We start from the raw sequence: 16,997 nt of genomic DNA, 5'->3' as shown, positions 1-16,997 counted from the left end.
CAAGGACCAAAGCTGAATAGCCCTGGGAGTTGGAATCCCTCAGCACTAGTGAACTGAAACGCAAAGGAAATAATGGCAAATTGGCTGTCTGGAATTGAGCATAAAGGGAGAACTTCTGAAATAATTAGATGCCATGACTTTGGAAAGAGAAACTTCTTATAGATTGCTTCCTTCAGACAACCTTCTCCCGGGTTTTTTTGTTTGCTTGACATATGTGACTGTTATTGAATGGTAAGTTCTCTAGGGAAAGTAGCACACTGAAGTGGGTTATATCAGGAACTTAGTTTGGTTAAAAGTCTTTCCTCTGAAATTCAAAGAGGTATTTGGCGTGAACATTGGAGCAGCCTGGAGAAACCCCCACCCCACTTGAGATTGGTGTGCCACCCCTAAACTACATGAGAGGTAACCAACTACCCAAGTGTAAGCACACATGGTCTCAAATCCAGATTTATCTCATTCCAAAGTGTTTACTTAACAGTCTGCTACATTTCCCTAGATGTGGGCAAATTTTATTTTATTTTTCCCAGGCTTAGATTCCTGGAGTGTGAAAGTGTAAATTCATTAACCTGGAAGGCTTCTCTAGTGGCGATGGTTCATGAGTCCTTGGGGGATGGAGCACTAGTTTAGGCTGCTAATTGCCATTTATTCTACATGGCCCATCATTTGCTAAACACATTTCTACTTTTTTTTTTTTTTTTTTTTTTTTATTGTTGGGGATTCATTGAGGGTACAAGAAACCAGGTTACACTGCACTTATTATTTTTTTTTTGTTTTGGATGCACTAATTTCATACCCTTGGAACTTACCTGGCAATCTGGTGGTCTCTCCAGTAGAGTGCCTTTGTTTCCCCCACTCTGGTTTGAATGTGTCCTCTCCAAGGCTCAGGTGTTGCCAATGTGACATTATTAAGAGGGAGGGACCTTAAGAGGGGATTAGGCCGCAAGGGCCCCTCCTTTGTGGACGGACCAAGGCCTTTATAAAGGAGGCAGCCTAGCACGGTGCCCCATCTGCCTTTGTCCCTGATGACCATGCACACCTCCCTTCCAGAGGACGCAGCAACAAAGTGTCATCTGGAAAGCAGAGAGCAGCCCTCCCCAGACACCAACCCTGCTGTTTGCTTGAGCTTGGGCATTGAAACTCCAGGACTCTGAGAAATAAACCTCTATCCTTTATAAATTACTCAGTCTCAAGTATTTTTTGACAATTTCTTTCTGCAAGATAACTCAAATCAATATGGAAGACTTTAAAAAGTCAATTCTATAGATTCTTTGCCTGTGACATATAAGCATTTCTCATTACTCAGAATATTATTGAATTCATTACAAGTATTATTACCTTTACCTCCTAAGAATGCTTTGCTTGTGTCTTCTGAGCCCATGAGTGCCTTCACCTGTATTGGCTATCCGCTGTCGACAAGTATGTATTTCCCTGTGGTTCTCCCATGATGGAATTGCCTTTGATCACTGCCCTATTCTCCAACACTCCCCATTCCAGAATCTGTCCAGGCAAGTAGGCTCCTCCTACCTGGCTTAGAATTATCAAGCCAAGCTGGGTATGGTGGCTCATGCCTGTAATCCTAGCACTTTGGGAGGACAAGGTGAGTGGATTGTCTGAGCTCACAGGTTCGAGACCAACCTGAGCAAGAGTGAGACCCCATCTCTAAAAAAATTGCCAGGTGATGTGCTAGGTACCTGTAGTCCCAGATGCTTGGGAGACTGAGGCAAGAGAATGGTTTGAGCTCAAGAGTTTGAGGTTGCTGTGAGCTATGTTGCCACAGCACTCTACTGAGGGAGACAAAGTAAGACTTTGTCTCAAAAAAAACAAACCACCATTTTGGGGTAATTCATTTCTGGCCACATTTCTCTATCCCTTATATCTCAATTAATTGTTAGAACCATTGAGACAGGGTCATTTTTGTTATTTTGTCTCATCGCTATACATTATCAAGCTCAGTTTCATAGATCCCTTGGCCATGTAATATTCTTTATTTAATGAAAACGAGAGAAAAGTGATAAATAACACTGTCATTTTTTTTCTAAGCAATCAGAGAATAAAGAAATGCATAAGGGCTCAGAGCAGGATTCCAGGTAAGAATCAGCTCCTGAAATGGGTCAAGATAAACAGAAAAGGGAACCAGAGAGAAGCTTCTCTTCTTAACTGAATCTTCAAGCCAAAGCGGTTACAGTTGCAGTAGCTGCAGGATTAAAACACAATTGTTTACTCAAAGCTCTAATTTAGAAGATGTGAGCCCACTGCCAAAGCCTTCTCTCTGTTTCTAATTACTTTTCCCATTTGTTTTGGTGATGAAGTGGAGGAAAATACTTGGTAAGCATTTCAGGTGCCAAATGCTTGAATAACTTTCCATTGTTTAGAGCCAGGAGTCGCCCTGTATACCTCTCTGGTCATTATCATGATTTCCTGATTATTCTTTTATACAAACAGATCATGTGGATGATACAATGCATACATTTCTTAACTTCAGCCAAATCATGAAATTATTCTCAGCTGCTTAAAGCGATTGGGAAAAAATGTATTAGTCTAATCCATTCAGGAGAAGAGAAATTTCCCAAATTCTTTAAAAGGAATCAGAGAGTGATAACCTATTAAAAACTAAAGACTTTCAATATCAGAGTAAATCTCCAACTCAGGTGCATGATATGCTCATTCAAGAGCTATCTGAGGAAAAATGAATAAACAAATAAACTGCAAAGAAAATTTAAAAAGAGCTATCTGAGGGCCTTCAAGTTAAAATGTGATTTTGAACTGTATTTTTGGTGTGCCATGGAACTACTAACTCCTGATTAATACACTTAGATATCAAAGAGTGCAACCAACAAGTAACTAACAAGTAATTAGTTCATAGTCAGCATTTATTTCCAAAAGAGATGGTTTTTATTTGGGAAATGGCATAAAAATGATGTAGAATGTTGGTCTCAAATCTAAATAAACATATCAATACTTTATGTAAAATCCTTGCCCAAAATAAAGTGAGATTTGGGCAAATCATAAGTTTTCTAAAATTACACTGATTTGTCATTCCCACTGAGAGGAAATGTGGAGCCTACAGATTCTTAATTTCTTAAGTATGTAATGGCTGACCTAAGCTGTACATAGTTGGGTTACAGCCAATATCAATAAGAACAAGGCCTTTGGCAGAAAGGCCACAGGGAATTCCTGGAGAGAGTAGGGTGGCCACAGAGTCTGGAGGGCATAAAATCACAGCAGTAAGAGACTCCTTGTTCCACAGGAGAAGGATGAGACAAAGAGAAGGCAGGCGGCTCCCAGGACATCATGTAGGAGGAAGGGGAGCTGTGCGTCCCTGCTGTGGTGTGACACAGTGTCCTCTGGGCATTTGTCCTGATAGAGCTCTGACATCCCGGAGCCCGTGGGAGTAGGGGACATATGGTGGGTCTTGGAGAATCTCACTTCCAGTCTCACTAAGCCACACCTCACCTCACCAGCACCAGGCAACACTGCATGGTCTCCCCAGGGACTCCTGTCCACAAAGGCTCCTCCAGAATCTCCACAAACCTCATCACCTGACATCTCCTAGTCCCCAATGCATCATGCATCGCTATTTCTCATTTGTAAATAGCAATTCCCTTATTATAAACTTGGCAGGAACATGGCAGACCATGGATTTAACTGCAGAATGAAGTAATGCTCAAACCAAAATGAATCTCCCATCCTTCTGATCCCGTCCTAACATCCAATTGAGAACTGTATCACTTCAGCTCACGGCTTCAATGTGGCATTTTTATCAGGAGAGTCATATTTTGGGGTGTCTTAACACAATCAATCCCCACATTGTCTCTTTGAAAGAGATCGCTGAAAGTCTCCGAGTGTGGCTGCTGCGGACAAGCCGTGCAGAATCCCTTACACATTTGGCAACAACTATTTTTTTCTGCCTCCCCTCCCCCGCTGTGAAAGTACTAGGTAGAATTTAATTACATCAAAACATAGGAACTGATAGTGATAGCTAATAATTATTTTAGCTGGATTATTTTGCCTACATGGAATCACACTCAATCTATCAACATTCATTTCATACCTACCACACGTCTGGCATTGCTTTAAGTTCTAGGGAAATGATGAGTGAGACAGAAGCCTTTGAAGACAGCGCCTTCTAAGAATCTGATTTGGGAGAAAGATTATGTCAGCAAATATTTACAAGAAACAGGTGAGTGCACGAATATGACTGAGGCAATGCAGAGAGAAAAGCCCGCCCTCTGCGGTTACGAGCCTGAGTCATTTCTTCCTCTTACATGAAATATTGTTTTCGGCTAGACAATGTCTCCTCCTTATTTCAAAGCCTGAAAAATAGGCTATTACAATGGAAGAAGGACACTTAGGGGACCTGCCCAGAAGTCTGAGTTCACACTTCCTCTGCTCAGACATCAGGTGGTTACATAGACCCCCATGCTCGTCTCCTCTTCTACACACGGGATTCGGTGAGATGTTAGAACGCATATGGCGGAGTCAGAGGTCCTGCGCAACCTTTAACAAAGCAGCCCACATCTCAGCTGAGAGTCGGAGTCGCCCACAGACCTGGCAGGGTAAACTCAGATTGTAGAGATGCCGACTGGGCGGTGCTGCTTGGCGACCCGCCAGCAGCTGCAGCGCTCTCTGCCGCCCGCGGGTCTGCACACGAATGATTATTTAACACAGTCACTCCTGAGAAGCCGGGGACCAGACATCGGGCTGTGATCTGGGCTTCCTGCCTTGGCTTCTGGGGAGACATTTAGCTTGTGGCTCAGCATTGTCTGCGCTTTGCTAGAACTTCAACGCCAGGGAACAGGATTGTACAGCAGGAGCAGGGGTGACAAGCGCCGTGTCATGAACACACGTTGCCTTCAGGAAGCTGAGCACACCGGCAGCTGCTCGCCGGGTCAGAAGGACTTCGCCGAAGCCTGAAAGCCTAAGGGAAGGGCGACAGCGGTCCCTGTCCATACACGCAACTTCCTCCCCGGGCCAGCTAACGACAACGAACTGCTCTGTTTAATTTTGAGTTATTCCCTAAAAATTGTGTATGAATAAGACATCATTTTCACAGACTACTTCTATTCCTGTCACTTATACTTTGATTTATGCTTGCAAATATTTACCTTACCTGCATTTACAACAAGCTTTGATGATTGCTTTTCTGATTAAGACAGAGCATCAAAGTCTCTGACTTCGCTTATGACTTCAAGCTGCAATTCCACTTTATCCGCAATGCTGAGTCACTGCACCAAGGAAATGTCTTCCTAGAGGCTGGGGGTCTGTGGTTTCCATCCCTGGTGAGCCATCAGCTTGAGTTAAGCCTCTTGGGCTGTGTGGAAGGAAAGTTTTCTTCAAGAAATAGAAAACGCGGGGTGATACTTTTTGCTTGGCTGTTTCTTGAAATTATCCACAGTTTCCATGAGCAGTTTGCCCTTGGTCTTCTCTAACGCATTCAGGAATCTTCCACTCACAATCGTACATGAAGGTTTACTACAGGGTGGAAAATCACTTTCTTGGAGTATTTAACACTGCATGTATGTTTACCAAAAAAAGGTTTAGTTATTTAAATATTCTCAAAAACAGTGCCTTTTTGGTATTATTTCATGAAACCAAGTCTCAACAGTAAATGAAAGTTTAGTTTTATGGAGAGGAGAAAAATGCTTGTAAATCTTTGTTGCCATCCTGTCTTCTCACCAAAGATGATGGATTCTTCCTCTGCCTGGTGTGGGCTCGAGGATGTGGGATGACCCCATGGCCCTGTAGCCACTGGGCTTCTACTGAAGGCTGCTGCTCCCTAGATGTGTGATTTTGGGCAGGTCATTCTGCCCAGAGTTCCTGGATCTGCCCAGAAATGTCAGTGGGACACATGAGGCTGTGGCCCTGGAGGTTCTTTGCCCAGATGTGAGAGCTGACTAGCACCCCCAGGAAGAAGATATCATGAGATTTTGTTGATTCATTTGGACCCCAAGCCACCTTTTCAGTGGACCTCAGCAGCATGCATGGAGCTAGCCCATTCATCAGAGCACATTCTTTGAAAGAACCCGGGGCAGAGTTTCTCAGATTTCATAGGCCTAACACAAATCCTCACCGCCCCAAAACCCCAGGCCCCCAATGCCAACAGTCACCAACAAAAGTCCTCATGCATGATTTGTGGTGCAGCTCCCTGTAATTACCTCTGCACTTTCCCCAACCTGGTACATTTCTCTCTTAACTGTCTCACTCCCATTTCTGGTCCCATAGAATTGAAAATGGATATCTGGCTTCCTGTTATTCTCCAGGCTCTCTGGAGTCGAGGCTACATACCTGCTCTGGCCTTCCCATCACTCCCTGCACACAACCAGGCAGGACCCTGGGGCATCAGTATAGCTCGAGGGGCAGGGGCTGCAGGGGCAGGGGCTGCAGGGCCCCGCATGGATGCACCCAAGGCCTCCGTGGCCTCCGCAGCCTCTCCCTGTCTGTCTCAGGAATGTCCAGCCTATGGCCATGGATAGCACTATTGCTACAAAGTTGTGATACAGACAGGAGAAAAAGTGCTATAGCATTTTCAAAATACCCAACTCATAAATAAAAATCACAGCTTTACTGCAGCTTTGAAGGATTTTTTCAGCATATGGTCGGGAGCTCCACCTCTCAGTGGGCGCTTAGTTTCCACCAGCATTAGTGCAATATCGTGCTTTGTGCAGCTCACACACTGTCGATTATAAAATCTACAGATCTACCATTATAAAAAAGAAAAAGGATTAGATAGCTTCAGATCATATTTAGGACATCTTTTATAAGAATAACAACATATGCTTATTATAAAAATATTTAAAAATATGAAAAGCTATAAAGAAGAAAGAAAAATGCATAGAATCACACAATTCAAAAATAACTGTGAGAGGGAAGTGATTTTTATGTTCCGGGGCTAAAATACAGTTAGCAAATTATTTTATATGGGTGCTGGGGTAAAAAGACAGCTACAACACATGGAGCATTACAAAGACCATAAATTGAACAGTATGGAATATTTTAAATATGATATATACATTCTAGGAAAAGGTTTTAGAGACCAAAATTCCAGCCAATGAAGATTTTCATTTAAAGGACTGTCAAACTGGTGGCAGTTTCTGGATATCTTTGCTAGTGTCCTACCATTGCATTGTGTAAACATTAAAAGCAAAAAGAAAACAGAAAATGATACCAAGAAGCTAAGAGCAAGTGTTGGCCTAATCTCCTACGAGTGAGGAGCAACTTTTTGAAGAGGTCATCCCCACTGGTGCAGCATCCTTACCACCAAGAATGAGCATCCCCACTTACATGTTTATGTGTCTGTATTCACACTCAGCACCAGCATTATCCTGTTCGCTGCAGCACAACAGTGACAGCCTCATGCCACTCACTTTCCCTGGCCATGGCGGCATTTTTTATTATTTTACATTCTTCAATAGAAGAAGCTAGAAACATAGGTACAGACAGCATAAATACACAAGAGAGAGAAAAGTAAGGTGGTATGATTTGACTAGAGGAATGGTTCTCAAGCCAGAGTTTATTGACATGTCCTAGAGGGCTTGCTGAACACCACCCCAGAAGGTGATAATGCAGTAGAGGGCTGACAGTTTCCCTTTCCAACAGGTCTCAGGTGCTACAAATACTATTTATACTTTAAGAAACATGAGAGTGCTAATATCTCTTCAGGATCCTGATTTCAATTGTTTTGGATCAATACTCAGAAGTGGGATTTCTGAACTATCTGTAGTTCTATTTTTAATTGTTTGAAGAATCTCCATGCTGTTTTCCATAACAGCTGCAACATTTTGCATTTCCACCAACATACAAGGGTTCCAACTTCTCCACATCCTAGTATTTGTTGTTTTTTTTTACACATATAATAGCCATTTTAGCGGCAATGAAATAATACCTCATTGTGTTTTGATTTGCATTTCTCTTATGATTAATAAAATTATCTTTTTCTTATACCTGTTGGTCATTTGCATGTCTTCTTTGGAGAAATGTCTATTAAGGTGTTTATTCCACTTTTTATTCAGGTAATTAGATTTTTTTAGTATTAAGTTATAAGAACTCCTTACATATTTTGGAAATTTATCCCTCATCTAATATTGGGGAGAGAGAAAATGTGGAGTCATTAATCAATAGACACAAAGTCTTGATTATGCAAAATGAAAAATTTCCAGAGATCTGCTATACAATGTTGTTTCCAGAGTCAAAACTTAGTTCCATAAGGAAGATATTGGAGCAAAATGGAAGCCCCTATTACAAGGGGCCTTTAGTTCACTCCTCTAAGGTCTTCTAAATCCCCTGAACAAAAAGCCTCATCCCAGCTCGTGCTTCAAGCTGTACAGAGCTTTAGCAAGATGCTAAGTAAAGAGGCAGAGGCTCTAAGATGTGTGATGGTGGTGTGAAGACAAGCAGCCCCAGTGTAAACAGGAGAAAAGCAGAAGGTACAGCTTGGTTGTTCAAATCTCACTTTTCTCTTTTCCCTCAAATCTATTGTTCTCACCTTAATGGTTCCATACCTTCTTCTCTGCTCCTTTCCCTCTCATCCATAACCTGTCAAATGCCTCCAGACTGATTAAAATAATGGGCTATATGAAATAAAATTATACTTCAAAAATGAGTCAATTTAAATAGCAGTTCATAATCACACAATCTGACACAGTATCTGTGATGTGCCTTCCCTCCTAGAGGGCAGTCTGTAGAGCACAGTGTGGTTTTACGGCTACCAGCATGTGCACCCACATGCTTATTACAGATCCCATGATTTCAAGCAGGAAAAAAGTGGCCACTCTTTCCAATTCTCAGTTCTCAGGTAATCTGTTTGCACCTGATTCATTGTCAAAGCCAAAGACAAGACTAGAATTTGCCAGGCCTGATACACCACTGTCACCATGAACATGAGGGCCCAGCACACAGTGTTTTGGATGCTTCTAGGTATAGAAGGCAGAGTTCTAGGAGGGCCCCTGAGATTACTACCCTCTAGAGTACATGTTCATCTAACTCCCCTCCCTTCAGTGTGAGTAGAATCTATGAATATGACGGGGCATCACTACTTTAATATTATGTTGCATGTAAAAGGAATTCTGCAGATGTAATTACAGTCACTAATCAGTTGAATTTGATTTAATCAAAAGGAAGATGATTTAGCGCGGCTTGACTTAATTATATGAGTCTTTTAAATCTGGGTCCAGACATCAGACAAAAAAGGAAGCCAGAGGTTTAAGCAACAGAGACATTATCCTATCCTGTGGGTCTTGAAGAAGAAAATGGCCATTTTGTGGAGAAAGCCACTTATCAGAGAATAGCAGGCAGTCACTAAGAACTGAGAACTGTCCTCTGGTGACAGTCAGTCAGGAAACAAGACCTCAGCCCTAAAACTTTGAGAAAGTTAATACTGCCAACAATTTGCATGGCCTTACAAGAGGGATGATGGCCCAGAAGAGACAGAAACCCAGGCTGACACTTGACCTGAGCAGAGAACCTGGTCATGGGATGCCCTGACATCTCACTGACTGACTGAGCTAACAAACACATGCACTGTTGTCAAGCACTAAGTTTGTGGTGATTTGTTATGCAGAAATAGAAAGCAAACACAGGCATAACATTTTTAGGATTTTTAATTGGCACAAATCAGTGTGTCTAAATAATCCTGCTCTTGCTCTCTTCCCTTCCTCTTCTCTTTATGGTTGTCAAACTGATACAGGGTTTCCCCACTCAAGGTTGGACATGAACTTCCATTTTCTAGGCCCAAGCACGTTTGCAGACCAGCTTGAATGCAGACCACATTCTCTGGGCTCAAAACAGATTCATGAAAAACAGTCTGACCAGTGTTCCACCTAAGCTGGCCCTCCTAGAGCTGAGAAAACACACTGAACGAGACCACCTTCCCACACAGGGGCAATTTTAAAACTGGCTTCTGTCCTCAAGCCCCCAGCACAAAATGGTGGTGACACTCCATCTCCCCAAAAACCCCTGCTGTAGGATAGGAATAGCCGTATATATACCTGGTAGAGAGAAGGCCCAGATGGGCTACCATCTGCCTTGTCAAAAGCCCTGTCCTTCCTTCTACATTTATCTGTCAATAAAATCTGTCTTGTCACTTACTTGCATGGTCTGTGGATTCATTCTTTGAATCTCTAAGACCAAGGACCTAGAAGAGAGAGAGTTTCCAGGTACAACCCTGCTCTCTGCCAGCCATTCCAGAAACCTCATGGGTGAAATGGAATTGGGTTCCAGGCTCAGGTCATCAGTCACTGGATGTTTAGCTGGATTAATATCTGCTGGGAAATTTGAAAGTTGAGGATCTGGGAAAGTCCTTTATTGATTAGGTCTGCCCCAAATGATAAACCTTGGTCAGCAGGCCAGGTCTTCACTCCTCAAATGCCAGCAAGCATCCTAGTCACTAGCAACCAAACATCACAGCCTCACACTTCCCCATAGAGGGGAATCATCTCCCCAGCAAATGCTGAGTTAGGCTGTATAAATGAGCGTCCTAGTCCAGCTCCTGTCTGTGTATCCTCTCTGGGAACTCTACTTTCTCTTAACATTCTCTAAACACATCCAATATTTTCCTGTCTCTAGGTCAGTACTCATATCATTTTCTCCACTCTGAATTTTTCTCCATCCTCCCCAATCTTAAGTGCTCCTTCTCTCACCTATAAACACATACACACAGGCATTCAGTGTTTAAATCATCCATAACCTTTAAAGCAAATAAAATCATACCTTCTTGAAGTCTCAGAACCTCATCTCCTTTATTCTCACACACCTATGAACATGCTTCTTCCCAACTTCTTTAATCTACCTTGTACTTACATTAGTGTATCTTTTATATATATATATATATGTATATATATAAATAATATTGGTGTATTTTTTGTGAGCTTCTGTTATCTCTTCCATTACATTTTAACAGGAGTCCCCACAACAACAAATATTCAATGAATTAGTGACTATTACATAAAGAGTATATGTTATATGATATATTTTAGCATCTATTCTGATAATCAAATTTCAGAAATTCTCACCATTGAGTAATTCAAATCCTCTTTCCATATCCTGAGGATGATATGCCCAAAGCTTAGTTTCCTCTTCCATTAATCTTTCCATTCCTTGAAGTAAGGCAGAGGGAAGTATGTGTAATCTCAGTCCTCAGTTCCTCTCCCCAATGGGATAAGGAGAAGTTCAACCTGGGAAATAGATTCATTGTTCTCTAGCTAATACACTCTGAAGCTGTTTCTAACCAGTTCTCTAGAACTCACTTGGTAATATGATAACAGCCCACAGTAATGGTTTGGCACTTTCATATTCCTGGAGACATAGTCAATGTGAGAAACCACAGCCACGCTTTCTTCCCAGCCTGGCATGATTCATGGTTGCAATGAGCCAGTAGTTAGGGTGGAAAAATGTGGAAGCCTCTGCCATCCCATTGCCTTATAGATTGAAATGAATCAGCAAAATTGCAATAATTCTTATGGTTTGTCTCTTGCTCCCCAATCTGCTTCTCTGATTTAATGAATCCCTCTTAACTACTGGGCTCCAAGACTGATTTTTTTAACACTCATTGAGCAGGTTGAATAGAGGCAACAGTAATTTTTATAATGATGGTGTTTTATATACATGAGAATTGACCAAGACTTAATGGGGAAAAGTTCATTTAAATCCTCAACTCATGAAATATCAAACCAATTTCCAGATGGATAAAATTTTCAATCTAATCCAAAAAAAAAAAAAAAAAGGCAAACACCTAAGATTTGAATGGTGAAATACTTTATAGGCAGAAAAAATAAATGAAAAATGACAAATGATTAGTTCAAAAGATGTGTAAAACATTGAAAATGTGATAACTCACAATAAAAATATAATAAAAACCAAAAGGCTAATGACCTAAATGATTTTAATCAATTTGAAAGGATTAATATAATTAATAGTCTGTCTTCTACAACTCAATAAGAAAAATATCAAAACCTCAATGGAAACTTAGATCAAAGGGAGATTTCACAGTCACATAAATATAAATGAATACCAGACTTAATAAAATTAGTCATTCCAATTAATAACCGAAGAAATACAAATATTATTTCTCATCTTATGGTAAGATGTGATATGATACAGCAAAAGTTTAAGTAATAATAAACAAATACTCAATGGTAGCAAGAAAGCAGCAAAACCAAACACCCCTGCTATGAAAGGGAAAATTGTTAACTACCTTTCTCTAGAGCAATTTGTCATTATAGTTTAGGAGTCTCTACATATCAGAAACATTGATCCAGTATTTCCAGGTCTGGAAATATATTCTGAAAAGTAGCAAGATATGGTAAAAATGTTCATGATTTAAAGTTATTAAAAAGTATTATCTATAGCCCCGATCCCAACTTTACTCTACATAGTACTCTCATAGATCCCAAATAAGAAGTAGCTCTAGCAGATAACATCCCAAAATATGACTATAACCATTTCTGATTAGTGAAATTTAATATTTTTTCTTTCTTTTCTGAGTTTTCTATATGATAATATAAATAATTTTATAATTAGAACATCATGAAAAGCCTACTGAATAGAACTAGCAAAATCATATGACTAGTACAACTTGACCCAGAATTTTTTTTTTTTCAGACAGTCTTACTATGTTGCTCTGGGTAGAGTGCCATGGCATCACTGCTCACAGCAACCTCAAACTCCTGGACTTAAATGATTGTCTTGCCTCAGCCTCCCAAGTAGCTGAGACTACAGGTGCCTGCCACAACGCCTGACTATTTTTTGTTTGCAGTGGTCATTGCTGTCTGGGAGGCCCGGGCTGGATTTGAATCTGCCAGCTCTGGTGTATGTGTCTGGCACCCTAGCCACTGACCTACAGGGGCCAAGCCTTGACCTAGAATTTCTATTGATTCCTTCCTGTGAGCCATGCCAAAAGATTAGAGGATTATGTTCATGTAACTCATAGCCCAATAAAGGAGATGGATACTTTTTAAAAAAACAGTCATGGTAACACGGTATGATAGGAATTATGATGAAAAAGGAGATGGCTTCATGACAAAGCCAGACACATACAATGGAATGGAGGAAAAGTCATGCTTCAGTCACAAAAGGGAAAATTGGTTTTTCGGTTTCTACCTAGTTCCAATGACCTCATCGATATTCTTCCATTCAATGACCTAGGAAATCTAGATAATAAAAAGAATATATTTTCTTAAGTCAAGAGAAAGTTATTTACCTTTCTAAGGAAAAAGAATTTTTGATCAGTAAACTTTTTTCCTAATTTTTATTTATTTATTTATTTATTTGAGACAATGTCTCACTCGGTGCCCTGGGGACAGTGCTGTAGCATCATAGCTCACAGCACCCTCAAACTATTGGCCTTGAGCAATCTTCTTGCCTCAGCCTCCATGAGTAGCTATGAATACAGGCACCCACCACAACGCCCAGCTAGTTTTTCTATTTTTAGTAGACACAGGTCTCAATTTTGCTGAGGCTGGTCTCCAACTCCTGAGCTCAATCAATCCACCAGCTTCTGCCTCCCAGAGTGCTAGGATTATAGGTGTGAGCCACCGTACTTCTTAATATAACAAGTTCTTGCTGCACAATAGCGGCAGCAGATCAGAATGGCCAGAGACAGCACAGTGCATCACCAAGGGGTACAGAAGGAGACAGAGGAGGGAGCATGTCAGCCCAGAGTCAGGCAAAGAGATCGCAACCTCATCTTTCAGGCATTTAGAATTACTTTAAGAGTTTTAAGCAAAAGAATAGCATAACCTGATATGAGTTGTAGAAAAAGCATTCTGGTGGCTGTTTGTTTGGAGGATGTACAAGAACCACAGACGGAACACACAGAATAGGTGAGATCAAAGCAGCGCCTTGATGATTTATGCAGGCAGGTCTGGGTTAACAGAGAAGGTTGAGAAAACACAAGCTGGTGACCCTTGGGACCGTGGCCAGTTGGAAGAGGAGAACAGAATCTGGGACAACACTGAGTTTTCTAGAATGAGTGACAGCAGTGACAACATCACATGGGAACTTGTGACATTTACAGTCCCCTTCCAGGCACCACAAATATTCTGAACAGGTTCTAAGTGAAATCATGCACTAGCTAAACTAAAGAACAGAAAATCACCCTGAAGTGAACAGATGTTTTTAAAATAAAGGAAGACACTTTTTCTAAAAGCGTTATGAATTAGAAAAGCTAACTTTATTGTCACTAGTTGAAAGCCAGAAAGGACTACATCTCCAGGATGACAACCATCTCCATCCTGGAGCAGAATTCCTTGTGCCCTCACCCCGATCCCATCCCCAACGTCCACAGGCACCTGCCCTAACGAAGTAGGCAGCCTATTGACCCAGGAGGCCCAGACAACTCCTGCTGGGTCCCCACAGCAGTCCACCTTGCCACACTGACTGGAGTCACCCAGCAGTCACACTCCTGGGGCTGCCTGCATTTGGGCCCATCTGTTCAAACAGCAGATTGCCAGCCACAAGCAGCTTGGGGCCCAGCCACAGACCATGACTGGACACTGGGCACGAGTTCACGTGGGCATCTGAGGACGCTGAAGAGGCAACATCACAGCAGGAGGCCCATCCATGGCAGGCAACACCAGGCAGCCATGCTCCTCACTTCTTTCAGCTCTCAGCACCCAGACCCTACCTGAGCACCATCTCAGACAGCCAAGATCTTTGCTTCATTTTAGGATTCCCCATGTAAGTCTAATGAATAACTTCTTTACATATTTATGAGCTGCATTTCCAAACCTCCCTCTTGATTTAATCCATGCACGGCAAATATTTCTGTCTTTCTTTGATTCAGTAGTTCACTTTGTTCATGTGTACCAGTAGTGTTATGTGTGATACCCAAAATAGTGATATTTTAAGAGGCTATCTGATTTTTTTTTCCCTATGAGGTAACTGTTTGTTTGTTTTTTTATAATTTTCTACCCCAGTGAGTCATACTGCTAATGGAAAAAAACACAGAGCATAAATTTATTGACAAGAAAACCAAAATATCAACAATGAAGTGTCTAGAACGTTATCTCTGAGCACCTTTTATTGTAGTAATAAACAGAAATAAATAACATTGAGTGGAGACTGGCTCTATGAAAACAGGATTTAATCATTCTTAGAGACACAGATTCCACTAGGGACCATCACTAACCCAGCACAGATTTAGCTTTTAAAATCTCTGATAAATACAAGCAACTACCACAGGTTCACCACCACAGAGATAGCTCCTTAGATTCACAGGCTGCACATTTAATTTCCTTCCAAACAGCTAGTGGAGAAAGTCTAATAAAAGATTATATCAGACTCCGTGAAATAATAGAGAAAGCCATGTCCCCCTGACCTCTCTAATAATAAAACCTAGCTGTTTACTTTTTCCCTTCTCACTGGCCAAACTAACACAACTAAATTTTGGATTATCAGTAGTGTGATGAGCTAATTCATATGTGGAAAAAGTATGGTTCTTCTAGAGAAAAATAACTATTTAATCAGACATAAATATTTAAAAAATATCTTGACTTAAGAAATTAATTTAAAATGAAAAAAATACAAATATAAAATAAGATCTAAAGTTGAGAAAAACTATCTAAGGATGATACAACTAATTAACTGTGCCATTGAACAATGCTGGGACAATCTCTTTGTCCCTGCCACATGCTCAGCCCAGGCCAGCAGATGGATAAAGACAGATGTGTGACTCCTTATGTCCACAGATGCAGTTTCAAAGTAAGACTTTCAAAACTTACTATCATGGGTGATCTAAGCCAATCTCTCACATACTCAGTTTTGAAGTGTTGTAGGTAGAACCAAAATAGCAACAGGAAACTGAAGCCATTAGATTTCAGGCTGTTACGAAAGTCCCTGGATACGGCTCCCCAATAGCCACCTCTCATCCAACCCCAAATAAAACTTGAAGCTTTTCCCTGTGAATCTGCAAAGGATTACAGGTTATAAGAGCAGAGCCTGAAGAGTTTATTCAATTCTGTTTGTCAACACATGTGGTATGTTATAAAACTATAGGGATCTGACTGATGAGCATAAAATAATATTCAATACTTGGCTCAACGCCCATAGCACAGTGATTATGGCACCAGCCACATATACTGAGGCTAGTGGTTTGAACCTGGCCTGGGACAACTAAACAACAATGACAAGTGCAACAACAACAAAAGAAAAATAGTCAGGCATTGAGGTGGGCACCAGTATTTGCAGCTACTTAGGAGGCTGAGGCAAGAGAATCACTTAAGCCCAAGAGTTTGAGATTGCTGTGAGCAGTGACGTCACGGCACTGTATTGAGGGCAACATAGTCAGACTCTATCTCAAAAAAAAAAAAAACAGTACCAATTAGTTCTGCAAATTATCACTGGTTCTTAAAAGCCTCTTTTTCCAAAATACACAAAAAAGAAGGCCAGAGCAGACAAATATTAAATTATGTGAACATGAAGTCATTTGAATAGTTTCCAGTCAGGATTCACATGGGAATGTGGGGGGAGGGGTGTGGTAAATCTAGTAAGTTGAAGGAGGAATAAAGAAAATAAAAGAACGAAGTTTTCAGTGAGGAAGTCCATGAAAGTAGATAAAACTGTTTTTTGCGTTGGCTACAAAACTCTGTCAAAAAAGCATTTAAACATTTAGTGATGCTAAGGCTTCAATTAGAAAAGGACTAACTTCTCAAGTGTGATTGAACCACGGCTTGCTAGGTGTGGTTCACCACCCCTCTGGGAACACTCTGCCTTAACAAAGAAGTGAAAGTTCTCATCTTCCCAATGGAAAACATGCCTGAGCAGTTACATAAGTTCTGTCTCAACTGTCTCAAACTGAAACATAAATGAAAACTACACCAAAGGGCAAAAGGTAAGCACATTTTACAGATTATGCTTAGATTCACATCCTAAGTCACAATGTTATGCTTGGTGGAAAATACTGAATTTATTTGCAAGCACATCTTCCAGATCTTAAAGCAATCTATGTCTACTAAAGACTTAAGAACCTCTATCAGTGTATGGAATATAAGTCGATGATTGCAATA

Source organism: Otolemur garnettii, unplaced genomic scaffold (genome assembly GCF_000181295.1).
Source record: "Otolemur garnettii isolate 467f Iridium unplaced genomic scaffold, OtoGar3 scaffold00071, whole genome shotgun sequence".
In the NCBI taxonomy this organism is placed as follows: domain Eukaryota; kingdom Metazoa; phylum Chordata; class Mammalia; order Primates; family Galagidae; genus Otolemur; species Otolemur garnettii.
Note: the sequence above shows the minus strand (reverse complement) of the source record.